The sequence below is a fragment of the Leptodactylus fuscus genome, chromosome 1 (assembly GCF_031893055.1).
Source record: "Leptodactylus fuscus isolate aLepFus1 chromosome 1, aLepFus1.hap2, whole genome shotgun sequence".
NCBI classification, from domain to species: Eukaryota; Metazoa; Chordata; class Amphibia; order Anura; family Leptodactylidae; genus Leptodactylus; species Leptodactylus fuscus.
In genome coordinates this window covers 95419362-95436825 of record NC_134265.1, presented here as the reverse complement: position 1 = coordinate 95436825, position 17464 = coordinate 95419362, and the positions used below count along the sequence as shown (strand labels likewise).

The 17464-nt window shown below is 52.2% G+C and overlaps 13 non-coding genes and 8 pseudogenes across 13 annotated transcripts; all 21 read right to left on the bottom strand.

The window, feature by feature from the left end:
• Positions 1 to 517: 517 nt before the first annotated feature.
• Positions 518 to 626, bottom strand: LOC142190523 (5S ribosomal RNA; annotated as a pseudogene).
• Positions 627 to 1340: 714 nt separating this feature from the next.
• Positions 1341 to 1459, bottom strand: LOC142191050 (5S ribosomal RNA). Its single transcript, XR_012714667.1, has one exon. It is a non-coding gene; the product is annotated as a 5S ribosomal RNA (ribosomal RNA).
• A 714-nt stretch (positions 1460 to 2173) lies between these two features.
• Positions 2174 to 2282, bottom strand: LOC142190368 (5S ribosomal RNA; annotated as a pseudogene).
• A 714-nt stretch (positions 2283 to 2996) lies between these two features.
• Positions 2997 to 3105, bottom strand: LOC142190466 (5S ribosomal RNA; annotated as a pseudogene).
• A 714-nt stretch (positions 3106 to 3819) lies between these two features.
• Positions 3820 to 3928, bottom strand: LOC142190520 (5S ribosomal RNA; annotated as a pseudogene).
• Positions 3929 to 4642: 714 nt separating this feature from the next.
• LOC142191049 (5S ribosomal RNA) lies at positions 4643 to 4761 on the bottom strand. Its single transcript, XR_012714666.1, has one exon. It is a non-coding gene; the product is annotated as a 5S ribosomal RNA (ribosomal RNA).
• A 714-nt stretch (positions 4762 to 5475) lies between these two features.
• Positions 5476 to 5584, bottom strand: LOC142190519 (5S ribosomal RNA; annotated as a pseudogene).
• A 714-nt stretch (positions 5585 to 6298) lies between these two features.
• Positions 6299 to 6417, bottom strand: LOC142191048 (5S ribosomal RNA). The gene has a single exon (XR_012714665.1). It is a non-coding gene; the product is annotated as a 5S ribosomal RNA (ribosomal RNA).
• Positions 6418 to 7131: 714 nt separating this feature from the next.
• Positions 7132 to 7240, bottom strand: LOC142190366 (5S ribosomal RNA; annotated as a pseudogene).
• A 714-nt stretch (positions 7241 to 7954) lies between these two features.
• On the bottom strand, positions 7955 to 8063 carry LOC142190465 (5S ribosomal RNA; annotated as a pseudogene).
• A 714-nt stretch (positions 8064 to 8777) lies between these two features.
• Positions 8778 to 8896, bottom strand: LOC142191047 (5S ribosomal RNA). The gene has a single exon (XR_012714664.1). It is a non-coding gene; the product is annotated as a 5S ribosomal RNA (ribosomal RNA).
• Positions 8897 to 9610: 714 nt separating this feature from the next.
• On the bottom strand, positions 9611 to 9729 carry LOC142191046 (5S ribosomal RNA). Its single transcript, XR_012714663.1, has one exon. It is a non-coding gene; the product is annotated as a 5S ribosomal RNA (ribosomal RNA).
• Positions 9730 to 10444: 715 nt separating this feature from the next.
• Positions 10445 to 10563, bottom strand: LOC142190314 (5S ribosomal RNA). Its single transcript, XR_012714228.1, has one exon. It is a non-coding gene; the product is annotated as a 5S ribosomal RNA (ribosomal RNA).
• Positions 10564 to 11277: 714 nt separating this feature from the next.
• LOC142191045 (5S ribosomal RNA) lies at positions 11278 to 11396 on the bottom strand. Its single transcript, XR_012714662.1, has one exon. It is a non-coding gene; the product is annotated as a 5S ribosomal RNA (ribosomal RNA).
• A 714-nt stretch (positions 11397 to 12110) lies between these two features.
• Positions 12111 to 12209, bottom strand: LOC142190564 (5S ribosomal RNA; annotated as a pseudogene).
• A 714-nt stretch (positions 12210 to 12923) lies between these two features.
• On the bottom strand, positions 12924 to 13042 carry LOC142190058 (5S ribosomal RNA). Its single transcript, XR_012713995.1, has one exon. It is a non-coding gene; the product is annotated as a 5S ribosomal RNA (ribosomal RNA).
• Positions 13043 to 13757: 715 nt separating this feature from the next.
• Positions 13758 to 13876, bottom strand: LOC142190173 (5S ribosomal RNA). Its single transcript, XR_012714102.1, has one exon. It is a non-coding gene; the product is annotated as a 5S ribosomal RNA (ribosomal RNA).
• Positions 13877 to 14590: 714 nt separating this feature from the next.
• LOC142190289 (5S ribosomal RNA) lies at positions 14591 to 14709 on the bottom strand. Its single transcript, XR_012714211.1, has one exon. It is a non-coding gene; the product is annotated as a 5S ribosomal RNA (ribosomal RNA).
• Positions 14710 to 15423: 714 nt separating this feature from the next.
• Positions 15424 to 15542, bottom strand: LOC142190057 (5S ribosomal RNA). Its single transcript, XR_012713994.1, has one exon. It is a non-coding gene; the product is annotated as a 5S ribosomal RNA (ribosomal RNA).
• A 715-nt stretch (positions 15543 to 16257) lies between these two features.
• On the bottom strand, positions 16258 to 16376 carry LOC142191044 (5S ribosomal RNA). Its single transcript, XR_012714661.1, has one exon. It is a non-coding gene; the product is annotated as a 5S ribosomal RNA (ribosomal RNA).
• Positions 16377 to 17091: 715 nt separating this feature from the next.
• On the bottom strand, positions 17092 to 17210 carry LOC142189755 (5S ribosomal RNA). The gene has a single exon (XR_012713711.1). It is a non-coding gene; the product is annotated as a 5S ribosomal RNA (ribosomal RNA).
• Positions 17211 to 17464: the final 254 nt, after the last annotated feature.

Below are 17464 nucleotides of genomic sequence, written 5' to 3'. Positions count from 1 at the left end.
AGCCGCCCTCTTTCAAAAGGGCTGGGCGCAAGGTCTGCGCAGGGCTAAGAAACCATCCCGGGGGTGAAAGAAAGAGCAAGCTGGACCAGAGCCCATTGTCCAGGAGTCGGCTAAGGAAGAAGTTGAGATGGTTGCCCGTGCCTGGAAGCGAAGCTGCTTTTCAGTCAGCTTCTCTTTTCTTAGGGCACGTTGTCTGCAAAGATGTTCAGCCTGTGTTGCCCTGTAAATTGGTCTGCAGGTTACTAGCTATGGCTTCCAGCCCGGCGGGAGGCCCAGATACTATGGAAATGAAGCCTGCTATTATTAAAAGTAAAAAGCCACAACGCTGGTGGCCACCACGCCCGCTGCGGCTGCTAAGAGTGATAGCGGTAAGACTGAGAATACTAGGATTTTGCAAGGCCTAAAGAGTGCAAGAGAGAAAGCGAATGTAAAAGAAGCAAGTGTGCAGTGTAAAAAGTGAATGTAAAAATGGCATAGAGGAGAGTGACCCCTGCTGGTGGAAGTGAGGAAAAGCAAAAGCCTACAGCACCTGGTATTCCCAGGCGGTCTCACATCCAAGTACTAACCAGGCCCGACCCTGCTTAGCTTCCGAGATCAGGCGTGTTCAGGGTGGTGTGGCCGTAGGCAGAGACAGGCTTCTCACTTACTCCTCTTCTACTTTGCAGCCTGGCTGCTGGCAGCCCTTTGCACTACTTCACGCTAGACCTTTTTCTTCACTTTTTGCCTTCTCTTAAGGGAACTTCATACTCCAACAGGAGCAGTGCAAGAGCTGGGGGCGGCCCTTATACCCACAGGTGTTGTTCAGCAACCAGTCACAGGCCGCAGCCGCCCTCTTTCAAAAGGGCTGGGCGCAAGGTCTGCGCAGGGCTAAGAAACCATCCCGGGGGTGAAAGAAAGAGCAAGCTGGACCAGAGCCCATTGTCCAGTAGTCGGCTAAGGAAGAAGTTGAGATGGTTGCCCGTGCCTGGAAGCGAAGCTGCTTTTCAGTCAGCTTCTCTTTTCTTAGGGCGCGTTGTCTGCAAAGATGTTCAGCCTGTGTTGCCCTGTAAATTGGTCTGCAGGTTACTAGCTATGGCTTCCAGCCCGGCGGGAGGCCCAGATACTATGGAAATGAAGCCTGCTATTATTAAAAGAAAAAAACCACAACGCTGGTGGCCACCACGCCCGCTGCGGCTGCTAAGAGTGATAGCGGTAAGACTGAGAATACTAGGATTTTGCAAGGCCTAAAGAGTGCAAGAGAGAAAGTGAATGTAAAAGAAGCAAGTGTGCAGTGTAAAAAGTGAATGTAAAAATGGCATAGAGGAGAGTGACCCCTGCTGGTGGAAGTGAGGAAAAGCAAAAGCCTACAGCACCTGGTATTCCCAGGCGGTCTCCCATCCAAGTACTAACCAGGCCCGACCCTGCTTAGCTTCCGAGATCAGACGAGATCGGGCGTGTTCAGGGTGGTGTGGCCGTAGGCAGAGACAGGCTTCTCACTTACTCCTCTTCTACTTTGCAGCCTGGCTGCTGGCAGCCCTTTGCACTACTTCACGCTAGACCTTTTTCTTCACTTTTTGCCTTCTCTTAAGGGAACTTCATACTCCAACAGGAGCAGTGCAAGAGCTGGGGGCGGCCCTTATACCCACAGGTGTTGTTCAGCAACCAGTCACAGGCCGCAGCCGCCCTCTTTCAAAAGGGCTGGGCGCAAGGTCTGCGCAGGGCTAAGAAACCATCCCGGGGGTGAAAGAAAGAGCAAGCTGGACCAGAGCCCATTGTCCAGGAGTCGGCTAAGGAAGAAGTTGAGATGGTTGCCCGTGCCTGGAAGCGAAGCTGCTTTTCAGTCAGCTTCTCTTTTCTTAGGGCGCGTTGTCTGCAAAGATGTTCAGCCTGTGTTGCCCTGTAAATTGGTCTGCAGGTTACTAGCTATGGCTTCCAGCCCGGCGGGAGGCCCAGATACTATGGAAATGAAGCCTGCTATTATTAAAAGTAAAAAGCCACAACGCTGGTGGCCACCACGCCCGCTGCGGCTGCTAAGAGTGATAGCGGTAAGACTGAGAATACTAGGATTTTGCAAGGCCTAAAGAGTGCAAGAGAGAAAGCGAATGTAAAAGAAGCAAGTGTGCAGTGTAAAAAGTGAATGTAAAAATGGCATAGAGGAGAGTGACCCCTGCTGGTGGAAGTGAGGAAAAGCAAAAGCCTACAGCACCTGGTATTCCCAGGCGGTCTCCCATCCAAGTACTAACCAGGCCCGACCCTGCTTAGCTTCCGAGATCAGGCGTGTTCAGGGTGGTGTGGCCGTAGGCAGAGACAGGCTTCTCACTTACTCCTCTTCTACTTTGCAGCCTGGCTGCTGGCAGCTCTTTGCACTACTTCACGCTAGACCTTTTTCTTCACTTTTTGCCTTCTCTTTAGGGAACTTCATACTCCAACAGGAGCAGTGCAAGAGCTGGGGGCGGCCCTTATACCCACAGGTGTTGTTCAGCAACCAGTCACAGGCCGCAGCCGCCCTCTTTCAAAAGGGCTGGGCGCAAGGTCTGCGCAGGGCTAAGAAACCATCCCGGGGGTGAAAGAAAGAGCAAGCTGGACCAGAGCCCATTGTCCAGGAGTCGGCTAAGGAAGAAGTTGAGATGGTTGCCCGTTCCTGGAAGCGAAGCTGCTTTTCAGTCAGCTTCTCTTTTATTAGGGCGCGTTGTCTGCAAGGATGTTCAGCCTGTGTTGCCCTGTAAATTGGTCTGCAGGTTACTAGCTATGGCTTCCAGCCCGGCGGGAGGCCCAGATACTATGGAAATGAAGCCTGCTATTATTAAAAGTAAAAAGCCACAACGCTGGTGGCCACCACACCCGCTGCGGCTGCTAAGAGTGATAGCGGTAAGACTGAGAATACTAGGATTTTGCAAGGCCTAAAGAGTGCAAGAGAGAAAGCGAATGTAAAAGAAGCAAGTGTGCAGTGTAAAAAGTGAATGTAAAAATGGCATAGAGGAGAGTGACCCCTGCTGGTGGAAGTGAGGAAAAGCAAAAGCCTACAGCACCTGGTATTCCCAGGCGGTCTCCCATCCAAGTACTAACCAGGCCCGACCCTGCTTAGCTTCCGAGATCAGACGTGTTCAGGGTGGTGTGGCCGTAGGCGGAGACAAACTTCTCACTTACTCCTCTTCTACTTTGCAGCCTGGCTGCTGGCAGCTCTTTGCACTACTTCACGCTAGACCTTTTTCTTCACTTTTTGCCTTCTCTTAAGGGAACTTCATACTCCAACAGGAGCAGTGCAAGAGCTGGGGGCGGCCCTTATACCCACAGGTGTTGTTCAGCAACCAGTCACAGGCCGCAGCCGCCCTCTTTCAAAAGGGCTGGGCGCAAGGTCTGCGCAGGGCTAAGAAACCATCCCGGGGGTGAAAGAAAGAGCAAGCTGGACCAGAGCCCATTGTCCAGGAGTCGGCTAAGGAAGAAGTTGAGATGGTTGCCCGTGCCTGGAAGCGAAGCTGCTTTTCAGTCAGCTTCTCTTTTCTTAGGGCACGTTGTCTGCAAAGATGTTCAGCCTGTGTTGCCCTGTAAATTGGTCTGCAGGTTACTAGCTATGGCTTCCAGCCCGGCGGGAGGCCCAGATACTATGGAAATGAAGCCTGCTATTATTAAAAGTAAAAAGCCACAACGCTGGTGGCCACCACGCCCGCTGCGGCTGCTAAGAGTGATAGCGGTAAGACTGAGAATACTAGGATTTTGCAAGGCCTAAAGAGTGCAAGAGAGAAAGCGAATGTAAAAGAAGCAAGTGTGCAGTGTAAAAAGTGAATGTAAAAATGGCATAGAGGAGAGTGACCCCTGCTGGTGGAAGTGAGGAAAAGCAAAAGCCTACAGCACCTGGTATTCCCAGGCGGTCTCACATCCAAGTACTAACCAGGCCCGACCCTGCTTAGCTTCCGAGATCAGGCGTGTTCAGGGTGGTGTGGCCGTAGGCAGAGACAGGCTTCTCACTTACTCCTCTTCTACTTTGCAGCCTGGCTGCTGGCAGCCCTTTGCACTACTTCACGCTAGACCTTTTTCTTCACTTTTTGCCTTCTCTTAAGGGAACTTCATACTCCAACAGGAGCAGTGCAAGAGCTGGGGGCGGCCCTTATACCCACAGGTGTTGTTCAGCAACCAGTCACAGGCCGCAGCCGCCCTCTTTCAAAAGGGCTGGGCGCAAGGTCTGCGCAGGGCTAAGAAACCATCCCGGGGGTGAAAGAAAGAGCAAGCTGGACCAGAGCCCATTGTCCAGTAGTCGGCTAAGGAAGAAGTTGAGATGGTTGCCCGTGCCTGGAAGCGAAGCTGCTTTTCAGTCAGCTTCTCTTTTCTTAGGGCGCGTTGTCTGCAAAGATGTTCAGCCTGTGTTGCCCTGTAAATTGGTCTGCAGGTTACTAGCTATGGCTTCCAGCCCGGCGGGAGGCCCAGATACTATGGAAATGAAGCCTGCTATTATTAAAAGAAAAAAACCACAACGCTGGTGGCCACCACGCCCGCTGCGGCTGCTAAGAGTGATAGCGGTAAGACTGAGAATACTAGGATTTTGCAAGGCCTAAAGAGTGCAAGAGAGAAAGTGAATGTAAAAGAAGCAAGTGTGCAGTGTAAAAAGTGAATGTAAAAATGGCATAGAGGAGAGTGACCCCTGCTGGTGGAAGTGAGGAAAAGCAAAAGCCTACAGCACCTGGTATTCCCAGGCGGTCTCCCATCCAAGTACTAACCAGGCCCGACCCTGCTTAGCTTCCGAGATCAGACGAGATCGGGCGTGTTCAGGGTGGTGTGGCCGTAGGCAGAGACAGGCTTCTCACTTACTCCTCTTCTACTTTGCAGCCTGGCTGCTGGCAGCCCTTTGCACTACTTCACGCTAGACCTTTTTCTTCACTTTTTGCCTTCTCTTAAGGGAACTTCATACTCCAACAGGAGCAGTGCAAGAGCTGGGGGCGGCCCTTATACCCACAGGTGTTGTTCAGCAACCAGTCACAGGCCGCAGCCGCCCTCTTTCAAAAGGGCTGGGCGCAAGGTCTGCGCAGGGCTAAGAAACCATCCCGGGGGTGAAAGAAAGAGCAAGCTGGACCAGAGCCCATTGTCCAGGAGTCGGCTAAGGAAGAAGTTGAGATGGTTGCCCGTGCCTGGAAGCGAAGCTGCTTTTCAGTCAGCTTCTCTTTTCTTAGGGCGCGTTGTCTGCAAAGATGTTCAGCCTGTGTTGCCCTGTAAATTGGTCTGCAGGTTACTAGCTATGGCTTCCAGCCCGGCGGGAGGCCCAGATACTATGGAAATGAAGCCTGCTATTATTAAAAGTAAAAAGCCACAACGCTGGTGGCCACCACGCCCGCTGCGGCTGCTAAGAGTGATAGCGGTAAGACTGAGAATACTAGGATTTTGCAAGGCCTAAAGAGTGCAAGAGAGAAAGCGAATGTAAAAGAAGCAAGTGTGCAGTGTAAAAAGTGAATGTAAAAATGGCATAGAGGAGAGTGACCCCTGCTGGTGGAAGTGAGGAAAAGCAAAAGCCTACAGCACCTGGTATTCCCAGGCGGTCTCACATCCAAGTACTAACCAGGCCCGACCCTGCTTAGCTTCCGAGATCAGGCGTGTTCAGGGTGGTGTGGCCGTAGGCAGAGACAGGCTTCTCACTTACTCCTCTTCTACTTTGCAGCCTGGCTGCTGGCAGCCCTTTGCACTACTTCACGCTAGACCTTTTTCTTCACTTTTTGCCTTCTCTTAAGGGAACTTCATACTCCAACAGGAGCAGTGCAAGAGCTGGGGGCGGCCCTTATACCCACAGGTGTTGTTCAGCAACCAGTCACAGGCCGCAGCCGCCCTCTTTCAAAAGGGCTGGGCGCAAGGTCTGCGCAGGGCTAAGAAACCATCCCGGGGGTGAAAGAAAGAGCAAGCTGGACCAGAGCCCATTGTCCAGTAGTCGGCTAAGGAAGAAGTTGAGATGGTTGCCCGTGCCTGGAAGCGAAGCTGCTTTTCAGTCAGCTTCTCTTTTCTTAGGGCGCGTTGTCTGCAAAGATGTTCAGCCTGTGTTGCCCTGTAAATTGGTCTGCAGGTTACTAGCTATGGCTTCCAGCCCGGCGGGAGGCCCAGATACTATGGAAATGAAGCCTGCTATTATTAAAAGAAAAAAACCACAACGCTGGTGGCCACCACGCCCGCTGCGGCTGCTAAGAGTGATAGCGGTAAGACTGAGAATACTAGGATTTTGCAAGGCCTAAAGAGTGCAAGAGAGAAAGTGAATGTAAAAGAAGCAAGTGTGCAGTGTAAAAAGTGAATGTAAAAATGGCATAGAGGAGAGTGACCCCTGCTGGTGGAAGTGAGGAAAAGCAAAAGCCTACAGCACCTGGTATTCCCAGGCGGTCTCCCATCCAAGTACTAACCAGGCCCGACCCTGCTTAGCTTCCGAGATCAGACGAGATCGGGCGTGTTCAGGGTGGTGTGGCCGTAGGCAGAGACAGGCTTCTCACTTACTCCTCTTCTACTTTGCAGCCTGGCTGCTGGCAGCCCTTTGCACTACTTCACGCTAGACCTTTTTCTTCACTTTTTGCCTTCTCTTAAGGGAACTTCATACTCCAACAGGAGCAGTGCAAGAGCTGGGGGCGGCCCTTATACCCACAGGTGTTGTTCAGCAACCAGTCACAGGCCGCAGCCGCCCTCTTTCAAAAGGGCTGGGCGCAAGGTCTGCGCAGGGCTAAGAAACCATCCCGGGGGTGAAAGAAAGAGCAAGCTGGACCAGAGCCCATTGTCCAGGAGTCGGCTAAGGAAGAAGTTGAGATGGTTGCCCGTGCCTGGAAGCGAAGCTGCTTTTCAGTCAGCTTCTCTTTTCTTAGGGCGCGTTGTCTGCAAAGATGTTCAGCCTGTGTTGCCCTGTAAATTGGTCTGCAGGTTACTAGCTATGGCTTCCAGCCCGGCGGGAGGCCCAGATACTATGGAAATGAAGCCTGCTATTATTAAAAGTAAAAAGCCACAACGCTGGTGGCCACCACGCCCGCTGCGGCTGCTAAGAGTGATAGCGGTAAGACTGAGAATACTAGGATTTTGCAAGGCCTAAAGAGTGCAAGAGAGAAAGCGAATGTAAAAGAAGCAAGTGTGCAGTGTAAAAAGTGAATGTAAAAATGGCATAGAGGAGAGTGACCCCTGCTGGTGGAAGTGAGGAAAAGCAAAAGCCTACAGCACCTGGTATTCCCAGGCGGTCTCCCATCCAAGTACTAACCAGGCCCGACCCTGCTTAGCTTCCGAGATCAGGCGTGTTCAGGGTGGTGTGGCCGTAGGCAGAGACAGGCTTCTCACTTACTCCTCTTCTACTTTGCAGCCTGGCTGCTGGCAGCCCTTTGCACTACTTCACGCTAGACCTTTTTCTTCACTTTTTGCCTTCTCTTAAGGGAACTTCATACTCCAACAGGAGCAGTGCAAGAGCTGGGGGCGGCCCTTATACCCACAGGTGTTGTTCAGCAACCAGTCACAGGCCGCAGCCGCCCTCTTTCAAAAGGGCTGGGCGCAAGGTCTGCGCAGGGCTAAGAAACCATCCCGGGGGTGAAAGAAAGAGCAAGCTGGACCAGAGCCCATTGTCCAGTAGTCGGCTAAGGAAGAAGTTGAGATGGTTGCCCGTGCCTGGAAGCGAAACTGCTTTTCAGTCAGCTTCTCTTTTCTTAGGGCGCGTTGTCTGCAAAGATGTTCAGCCTGTGTTGCCCTGTAAATTGGTCTGCAGGTTACTAGCTATGGCTTCCAGCCCGGCGGGAGGCCCAGATACTATGGAAATGAAGCCTGCTATTATTAAAAGAAAAAAGCCACAACGCTGGTGGCCACCACGCCCGCTGCGGCTGCTAAGAGTGATAGCGGTAAGACTGAGAATACTAGGATTTTGCAAGGCCTAAAGAGTGCAAGAGAGAAAGCGAATGTAAAAGAAGCAAGTGTGCAGTGTAAAAAGTGAATGTAAAAATGGCATAGAGGAGAGTGACCCCTGCTGGTGGAAGTGAGGAAAAGCAAAAGCCTACAGCACCTGGTATTCCCAGGCGGTCTCCCATCCAAGTACTAACCAGGCCCGACCCTGCTTAGCTTCCGAGATCAGACGTGTTCAGGGTGGTGTGGCCGTAGGCAGAGACAGGCTTCTCACTTACTCCTCTTCTACTTTGCAGCCTGGCTGCTGGCAGCCCTTTGCACTACTTCACGCTAGACCTTTTTCTTCACTTTTTGCCTTCTCTTAAGGGAACTTCATACTCCAACAGGAGCAGTGCAAGAGCTGGGGGCGGCCCTTATACCCACAGGTGTTGTTCAGCAACCAGTCACAGGCCGCAGCCGCCCTCTTTCAAAAGGGCTGGGCGCAAGGTCTGCGCAGGGCTAAGAAACCATCCTGGGGGTGAAAGAAAGAGCAAGCTGGACCAGAGCCCATTGTCCAGGAGTCGGCTAAGGAAGAAGTTGAGATGGTTGCCCGTGCCTGGAAGCGAAGCTGCTTTTCAGTCAGCTTCTCTTTTCTTAGGGCGCGTTGTCTGCAAAGATGTTCAGCCTGTGTTGCCCTGTAAATTGGTCTGCAGGTTACTAGCTATGGCTTCCAGCCCGGCGGGAGGCCCAGATACTATGGAAATGAAGCCTGCTATTATTAAAAGTAAAAAGCCACAACGCTGGTGGCCACCACGCCCGCTGCGGCTGCTAAGAGTGATAGCGGTAAGACTGAGAATACTAGGATTTTGCAAGGCCTAAAGAGTGCAAGAGAGAAAGCGAATGTAAAAGAAGCAAGTGTGCAGTGTAAAAAGTGAATGTAAAAATGGCATAGAGGAGAGTGACCCCTGCTGGTGGAAGTGAGGAAAAGCAAAAGCCTACAGCACCTGGTATTCCCAGGCGGTCTCCCATCCAAGTACTAACCAGGCCCGACCCTGCTTAGCTTCCGAGATCAGACGAGATCGGGCGTGTTCAGGGTGGTGTGGCCGTAGGCAGAGACAGGCTTCTCACTTACTCCTCTTCTACTTTGCAGCCTGGCTGCTGGCAGCCCTTTGCACTACTTCACGCTAGACCTTTTTCTTCACTTTTTGCCTTCTCTTAAGGGAACTTCATACTCCAACAGGAGCAGTGCAAGAGCTGGGGGCGGCCCTTATACCCACAGGTGTTGTTCAGCAACCAGTCACAGGCCGCAGCCGCCCTCTTTCAAAAGGGCTGGGCGCAAGGTCTGCGCAGGGCTAAGAAACCATCCCGGGGGTGAAAGAAAGAGCAAGCTGGACCAGAGCCCATTGTCCAGGAGTCGGCTAAGGAAGAAGTTGAGATGGTTGCCCGTGCCTGGAAGCGAAGCTGCTTTTCAGTCAGCTTCTCTTTTCTTAGGGCACGTTGTCTGCAAAGATGTTCAGCCTGTGTTGCCCTGTAAATTGGTCTGCAGGTTACTAGCTATGGCTTCCAGCCCGGCGGGAGGCCCAGATACTATGGAAATGAAGCCTGCTATTATTAAAAGTAAAAAGCCACAACGCTGGTGGCCACCACGCCCGCTGCGGCTGCTAAGAGTGATAGCGGTAAGACTGAGAATACTAGGATTTTGCAAGGCCTAAAGAGTGCAAGAGAGAAAGCGAATGTAAAAGAAGCAAGTGTGCAGTGTAAAAAGTGAATGTAAAAATGGCATAGAGGAGAGTGACCCCTGCTGGTGGAAGTGAGGAAAAGCAAAAGCCTACAGCACCTGGTATTCCCAGGCGGTCTCCCATCCAAGTACTAACCAGGCCCGACCCTGCTTAGCTTCCGAGATCAGACGAGATCGGGCGTGTTCAGGGTGGTGTGGCCGTAGGCAGAGACAGGCTTCTCACTTACTCCTCTTCTACTTTGCAGCCTGGCTGCTGGCAGCTCTTTGCACTACTTCACGCTAGACCTTCTTCTTCACTTTTTGCCTTCTCTTAAGGGAACTTCATACTCCAACAGGAGCAGTGCAAGAGCTGGGGTGCGGCCCTTATACCCACAGGTGTTGTTCAGCAACCAGTCACAGGCCGCAGCCGCCCTCTTTCAAAAGGGCTGGGCGCAAGGTCTGCGCAGGGCTAAGAAACCATCCCGGGGGTGAAAGAAAGAGCAAGCTGGACCAGAGCCCATTGTCCAGTAGTCGGCTAAGGAAGAAGTTGAGATGGTTGCCCGTGCCTGGAAGCGAAGCTGCTTTTCAGTCAGCTTCTCTTTTCTTAGGGCGCGTTGTCTGCAAAGATGTTCAGCCTGTGTTGCCCTGTAAATTGGTCTGCAGGTTACTAGCTATGGCTTCCAGCCCGGCGGGAGGCCCAGATACTATGGAAATGAAGCCTGCTATTATTAAAAGTAAAAAGCCACAACGCTGGTGGCCACCACGCCCGCTGCGGCTGCTAAGAGTGATAGCGGTAAGACTGAGAATACTAGGATTTTGCAAGGCCTAAAGAGTGCAAGAGAGAAAGCGAATGTAAAAGAAGCAAGTGTGCAGTGTAAAAAGTGAATGTAAAAATGGCATAGAGGAGAGTGACCCCTGCTGGTGGAAGTGAGGAAAAGCAAAAGTCTACAGCACCTGGTATTCCCAGGCGGTCTCCCATCCAAGTACTAACCAGGCCCGACCCTGCTTAGCTTCCGAGATCAGACGAGAAAGGGCGTGTTCAGGGTGGTGTGGCTGTAGGCAGAGACAGGCTTCTCACTTACTCCTCTTCTACTTTGCAGCCTGGCTGCTGGCAGCCCTTTGCACTACTTCACGCTAGACCTTTTTCTTCACTTTTTGCCTTCTCTTAAGGGAACTTCATACTCCAACAGGAGCAGTGCAAGAGCTGGGGGCGGCCCTTATACCCACAGGTGTTGTTCAGCAACCAGTCACAGGCCGCAGCCGCCCTCTTTCAAAAGGGCTGGGCGCAAGGTCTGCGCAGGGCTAAGAAACCATCCCAGGGGTGAAAGAAAGAGCAAGCTGGACCAGAGCCCATTGTCCAGTAGTCGGCTAAGGAAGAAGTTGAGATGGTTGCCCGTGCCTGGAAGCGAAGCTGCTTTTCAGTCAGCTTCTCTTTTCTTAGGGCGCGTTGTCTGCAAAGATGTTCAGCCTGTGTTGCCCTGTAAATTGGTCTGCAGGTTACTAGCTATGGCTTCCAGCCCGGCGGGAGGCCCAGATACTATGGAAATGAAGCCTGCTATTATTAAATGAAAAAAGCCACAACGCTGGTGGCCACCACGCCCGCTGCGGCTGCTAAGAGTGATAGCGGTAAGACTGAGAATACTAGGATTTTGCAAGGCCTAAAGAGTGCAAGAGAGAAAGCGAATGTAAAAGAAGCAAGTGTGCAGTGTAAAAAGTGAATGTAAAAATGGCATAGAGGAGAGTGAGCCCTGCTGGTGGAAGTGAGGAAAAGCAAAAGCCTACAGCACCTGGTATTCCCAGGCGGTCTCCCATCCAAGTACTAACCAGGCCCGACCCTGCTTAGCTTCCGAGATCAGACGAGATCGGGCGTGTTCAGGGTGGTGTGGCCGTAGGCAGAGACAGGTTTCTCACTTACTCCTCTTCTACTTTGCAGCCTGGCTGCTGGCAGCCCTTTGCACTACTTCACGCTAGACCTTTTTCTTCACTTTTTGCCTTCTCTTAAGGGAACTTCATACTCCAACAGGAGCAGTGCAAGAGCCGGGGGCGGCCCTTATACCCACAGGTGTTGTTCAGCAACCAGTCACAGGCCGCAGCCGCCCTCTTTCAAAAGGGCTGGGCGCAAGGTCTGCGCAGGGCTAAGAAACCATCCCGGGGGTGAAAGAAAGAGCAAGCTGGACCAGAGCCCATTGTCCAGGAGTCGGCTAAGGAAGAAGTTGAGATGGTTGCCCGTGCCTGGAAGCGAAGCTGCTTTTCAGTCAGCTTCTCTTTTCTTAGGGCGCGTTGTCTGCAAAGATGTTCAGCCTGTGTTGCCCTGTAAATTGGTCTGCAGGTTACTAGCTATGGCTTCCAGCCCGGCGGGAGGCCCAGATACTATGGAAATGAAGCCTGCTATTATTAAAAGTAAAAAGCCACAACGCTGGTGGCCACCACGCCCGCTGCGGCTGCTAAGAGTGATAGCGGTAAGACTGAGAATACTAGGATTTTGCAAGGCCTAAAGAGTGCAAGAGAGAAAGCGAATGTAAAAGAAGCAAGTGTGCAGTGTAAAAAGTGAATGTAAAAATGGCATAGAGGAGAGTGACCCCTGCTGGTGGAAGTGAGGAAAAGCAAAAGTCTACAGCACCTGGTATTCCCAGGCGGTCTCCCATCCAAGTACTAACCAGGCCCGACCCTGCTTAGCTTCCGAGATCAGGGTGGTGTGGCCGTAGGCAGAGACAGGCTTCTCACTTACTCCTCTTCTACTTTGCAGCCTGGCTGCTGGCAGCCCTTTGCACTACTTCACGCTAGACCTTTTTCTTCACTTTTTGCCTTCTCTTAAGGGAACTTCATACTCCAACAGGAGCAGTGCAAGAGCTGGGGGCGGCCCTTATACCCACAGGTGTTGTTCAGCAACCAGTCACAGGCCGCAGCCGCCCTCTTTCAAAAGGGCTGGGCGCAAGGTCTGCGCAGGGCTAAGAAACCATCCCGGGGGTGAAAGAAAGAGCAAGCTGGACCAGAGCCCATTGTCCAGTAGTTGGCTAAGGAAGAAGTTGAGATGGTTGCCCGTGCCTGGAAGCGAAGCTGCTTTTCAGTCAGCTTCTCTTTTCTTAGGGCGCGTTGTCTGCAAAGATGTTCAGCCTGTGTTGCCCTGTAAATTGGTCTGCAGGTTACGAGCTATGGCTTCCAGCCCGGCGGGAGGCCCAGATACTATGGAAATGAAGCCTGCTATTATTAAAAGAAAAAAGCCACAACGCTGGTGGCCACCACGCCCGCTGCGGCTGCTAAGAGTGATAGCGGTAAGACTGAGAATACTAGGATTTTGCAAGGCCTAAAGAGTGCAAGAGAGAAAGCGAATGTAAAAGAAGCAAGTGTGCAGTGTAAAAAGTGAATGTAAAAATGGCATAGAGGAGAGTGACCCCTGCTGGTGGAAGTGAGGAAAAGCAAAAGCCTACAGCACCTGGTATTCCCAGGCGGTCTCCCATCCAAGTACTAACCAGGCCCGACCCTGCTTAGCTTCCGAGATCAGACGAGATCGGGCGTGTTCAGGCTGGTGTGGCCGTAGGCAGAGACAGGCTTCTCACTTACTCCTCTTCTACTTTGCAGCCTGGCTGCTGGCAGCTCTTTGCACTACTTCACGCTAGACCTTCTTCTTCACTTTTTGCCTTCTCTTAAGGGAACTTCATACTCCAACAGGAGCAGTGCAAGAGCTGGGGGGCGGCCCTTATACCCACAGGTGTTGTTCAGCAACCAGTCACAGGCCGCAGCCGCCCTCTTTCAAAAGGGCTGGGCGCAAGGTCTGCGCAGGGCTAAGAAACCATCCCGGGGGTGAAAGAAAGAGCAAGCTGGACCAGAGCCCATTGTCCAGGAGTCGGCTAAGGAAGAAGTTGAGATGGTTGCCCGTGCCTGGAAGCGAAGCTGCTTTTCAGTCAGCTTCTCTTTTCTTAGGGCACGTTGTCTGCAAAGATGTTCAGCCTGTGTTGCCCTGTAAATTGGTCTGCAGGTTACTAGCTATGGCTTCCAGCCCGGCGGGAGGCCCAGATACTATGGAAATGAAGCCTGCTATTATTAAAAGTAAAAAGCCACAACGCTGGTGGCCACCACGCCCGCTGCGGCTGCTAAGAGTGATAGCGGTAAGACTGAGAATACTAGGATTTTGCAAGGCCTAAAGAGTGCAAGAGAGAAAGCGAATGTAAAAGAAGCAAGTGTGCAGTGTAAAAAGTGAATGTAAAAATGGCATAGAGGAGAGTGACCCCTGCTGGTGGAAGTGAGGAAAAGCAAAAGCCTACAGCACCTGGTATTCCCAGGCGGTCTCCCATCCAAGTACTAACCAGGCCCGACCCTGCTTAGCTTCTGAGATCAGACGAGATCGGGCGTGTTCGGGGTGGTGTGGCCGTAGGCAGAGACAGGCTTCTCACTTACTCCTCTTCTACTTTGCAGCCTGGCTGCTGGCAGCCCTTTGCACTACTTCACGCTAGACCTTTTTCTTCACTTTTTGCCTTCTCTTAAGGGAACTTCATACTCCAACAGGAGCAGTGCAAGAGCTGGGGGCGGCCCTTATACCCACAGGTGTTGTTCAGCAACCAGTCACAGGCCGCAGCCGCCCTCTTTCAAAAGGGCTGGGCGCAAGGTCTGCGCAGGGCTAAGAAACCATCCCGGGGGTGAAAGAAAGAGCAAGCTGGACCAGAGCCCATTGTCCAGGAGTCGGCTAAGGAAGAAGTTGAGATGGTTGCCCGTGCCTGGAAGCGAAGCTGCTTTTCAGTCAGCTTCTCTTTTATTAGGGCGCGTTGTCTGCAAAGATGTTCAGCCTGTGTTGCCCTGTAAATTGGTCTGCAGGTTACTAGCTATGGCTTCCAGCCCGGCGGGAGGCCCAGATACTATGGAAATGAAGCCTGCTATTATTAAAAGTAAAAAGCCACAACGCTGGTGGCCACCACGCCCGCTGCGGCTGCTAAGAGTGATAGCGGTAAGACTGAGAATACTAGGATTTTGCAAGGCCTAAAGAGTGCAAGAGAGAAAGCGAATGTAAAAGAAGCAAGTGTGCAGTGTAAAAAGTGAATGTAAAAATGGCATAGAGGAGAGTGACCCCTGCTGGTGGAAGTGAGGAAAAGCAAAAGCCTACAGCACCTGGTATTCCCAAGCGGTCTCCCATCCAAGTACTAACCAGGCCCGACCCTGCTTAGCTTCCGAGATCAGACGAGAAAGGGCGTGTTCAGGGTGGTGTGGCTGTAGGCAGAGACAGGCTTCTCACTTACTCCTCTTCTACTTTGCAGCCTGGCTGCTGGCAGCCCTTTGCACTACTTCACGCTAGACCTTTTTCTTCACTTTTTGCCTTCTCTTAAGGGAACTTCATACTCCAACAGGAGCAGTGCAAGAGCTGGGGGCGGCCCTTATACCCACAGGTGTTGTTCAGCAACCAGTCACAGGCCGCAGCCGCCCTCTTTCAAAAGGGCTGGGCGCAAGGTCTGCGCAGGGCTAAGAAACCATCCCGGGGGTGAAAGAAAGAGCAAGCTGGACCAGAGCCCATTGTCCAGTAGTTGGCTAAGGAAGAAGTTGAGATGGTTGCCCGTGCCTGGAAGCGAAGCTGCTTTTCAGTCAGCTTCTCTTTTCTTAGGGCGCGTTGTCTGCAAAGATGTTCAGCCTGTGTTGCCCTGTAAATTGGTCTGCAGGTTACGAGCTATGGCTTCCAGCCCGGCGGGAGGCCCAGATACTATGGAAATGAAGCCTGCTATTATTAAAAGAAAAAAGCCACAACGCTGGTGGCCACCACGCCCGCTGCGGCTGCTAAGAGTGATAGCGGTAAGACTGAGAATACTAGGATTTTGCAAGGCCTAAAGAGTGCAAGAGAGAAAGCGAATGTAAAAGAAGCAAGTGTGCAGTGTAAAAAGTGAATGTAAAAATGGCATAGAGGAGAGTGACCCCTGCTGGTGGAAGTGAGGAAAAGCAAAAGCCTACAGCACCTGGTATTCCCAGGCGGTCTCCCATCCAAGTACTAACCAGGCCCGACCCTGCTTAGCTTCCGAGATCAGACGAGATCGGGCGTGTTCAGGCTGGTGTGGCCGTAGGCAGAGACAGGCTTCTCACTTACTCCTCTTCTACTTTGCAGCCTGGCTGCTGGCAGCTCTTTGCACTACTTCACGCTAGACCTTCTTCTTCACTTTTTGCCTTCTCTTAAGGGAACTTCATACTCCAACAGGAGCAGTGCAAGAGCTGGGGGGCGGCCCTTATACCCACAGGTGTTGTTCAGCAACCAGTCACAGGCCGCAGCCGCCCTCTTTCAAAAGGGCTGGGCGCAAGGTCTGCGCAGGGCTAAGAAACCATCCCGGGGGTGAAAGAAAGAGCAAGCTGGACCAGAGCCCATTGTCCAGGAGTCGGCTAAGGAAGAAGTTGAGATGGTTGCCCGTGCCTGGAAGCGAAGCTGCTTTTCAGTCAGCTTCTCTTTTCTTAGGGCACGTTGTCTGCAAAGATGTTCAGCCTGTGTTGCCCTGTAAATTGGTCTGCAGGTTACTAGCTATGGCTTCCAGCCCGGCGGGAGGCCCAGATACTATGGAAATGAAGCCTGCTATTATTAAAAGTAAAAAGCCACAACGCTGGTGGCCACCACGCCCGCTGCGGCTGCTAAGAGTGATAGCGGTAAGACTGAGAATACTAGGATTTTGCAAGGCCTAAAGAGTGCAAGAGAGAAAGCGAATGTAAAAGAAGCAAGTGTGCAGTGTAAAAAGTGAATGTAAAAATGGCATAGAGGAGAGTGACCCCTGCTGGTGGAAGTGAGGAAAAGCAAAAGCCTACAGCACCTGGTATTCCCAGGCGGTCTCCCATCCAAGTACTAACCAGGCCCGACCCTGCTTAGCTTCCGAGATCAGACGAGATCGGGCGTGTTCAGGGTGGTGTGGCCGTAGGCGGAGACAAACTTCTCACTTACTCCTCTTCTACTTTGCAGCCTGGCTGCTGGCAGCTCTTTGCACTACTTCACGCTAGACCTTTTTCTTCACTTTTTGCCTTCTCTTAAGGGAACTTCATACTCCAACAGGAGCAGTGCAAGAGCTGGGGGGCGGCCCTTATACCCACAGGTGTTGTTCAGCAACCAGTCACAGGCCGCAGCCGCCCTCTTTCAAAAGGGCTGGGCGCAAGGTCTGCGCAGGGCTAAGAAACCATCCCGGGGGTGAAAGAAAGAGCAAGCTGGACCAGAGCCCATTGTCCAGGAGTCGGCTAAGGAAGAAGTTGAGATGGTTGCCCGTGCCTGGAAGCGAAGCTGCTTTTCAGTCAGCTTCTCTTTTCTTAGGGCACGTTGTCTGCAAAGATGTTCAGCCTGTGTTGCCCTGTAAATTGGTCTGCAGGTTACTAGCTATGGCTTCCAGCCCGGCGGGAGGCCCAGATACTATGGAAATGAAGCCTGCTATTATTAAAAGTAAAAAGCCACAACGCTGGTGGCCACCACGCCCGCTGCGGCTGCTAAGAGTGATAGCGGTAAGACTGAGAATACTAGGATTTTGCAAGGCCTAAAGAGTGCAAGAGAGAAAGCGAATGTAAAAGAAGCAAGTGTGCAGTGTAAAAAGTGAATGTAAAAATGGCATAGAGGAGAGTGACCCCTGCTGGTGGAAGTGAGGAAAAGCAAAAGCCTACAGCACCTGGTATTCCCAGGCGGTCTCCCATCCAAGTACTAACCAGGCCCGACCCTGCTTAGCTTCCGAGATCAGACGAGATCGGGCATGTTCAGGGTGGTGTGGCCGTAGGCGGAGACAGGCTTCTCACTTACTCCTCTTCTACTTTGCAGCCTGGCTGCTGGCAGCTCTTTGCACTACTTCACGCTAGACCTTCTTCTTCACTTTTTGCCTTCTCTTAAGGGAACTTCATACTCCAACAGGAGCAGTGCAAGAGCTGGGGGGCGGCCCTTATACCCACAGGTGTTGTTCAGCAACCAGTCACAGGCCGCAGCCGCCCTCTTTCAAAAGGGCTGGGCGCAAGGTCTGCGCAGGGCTAAGAAACCAT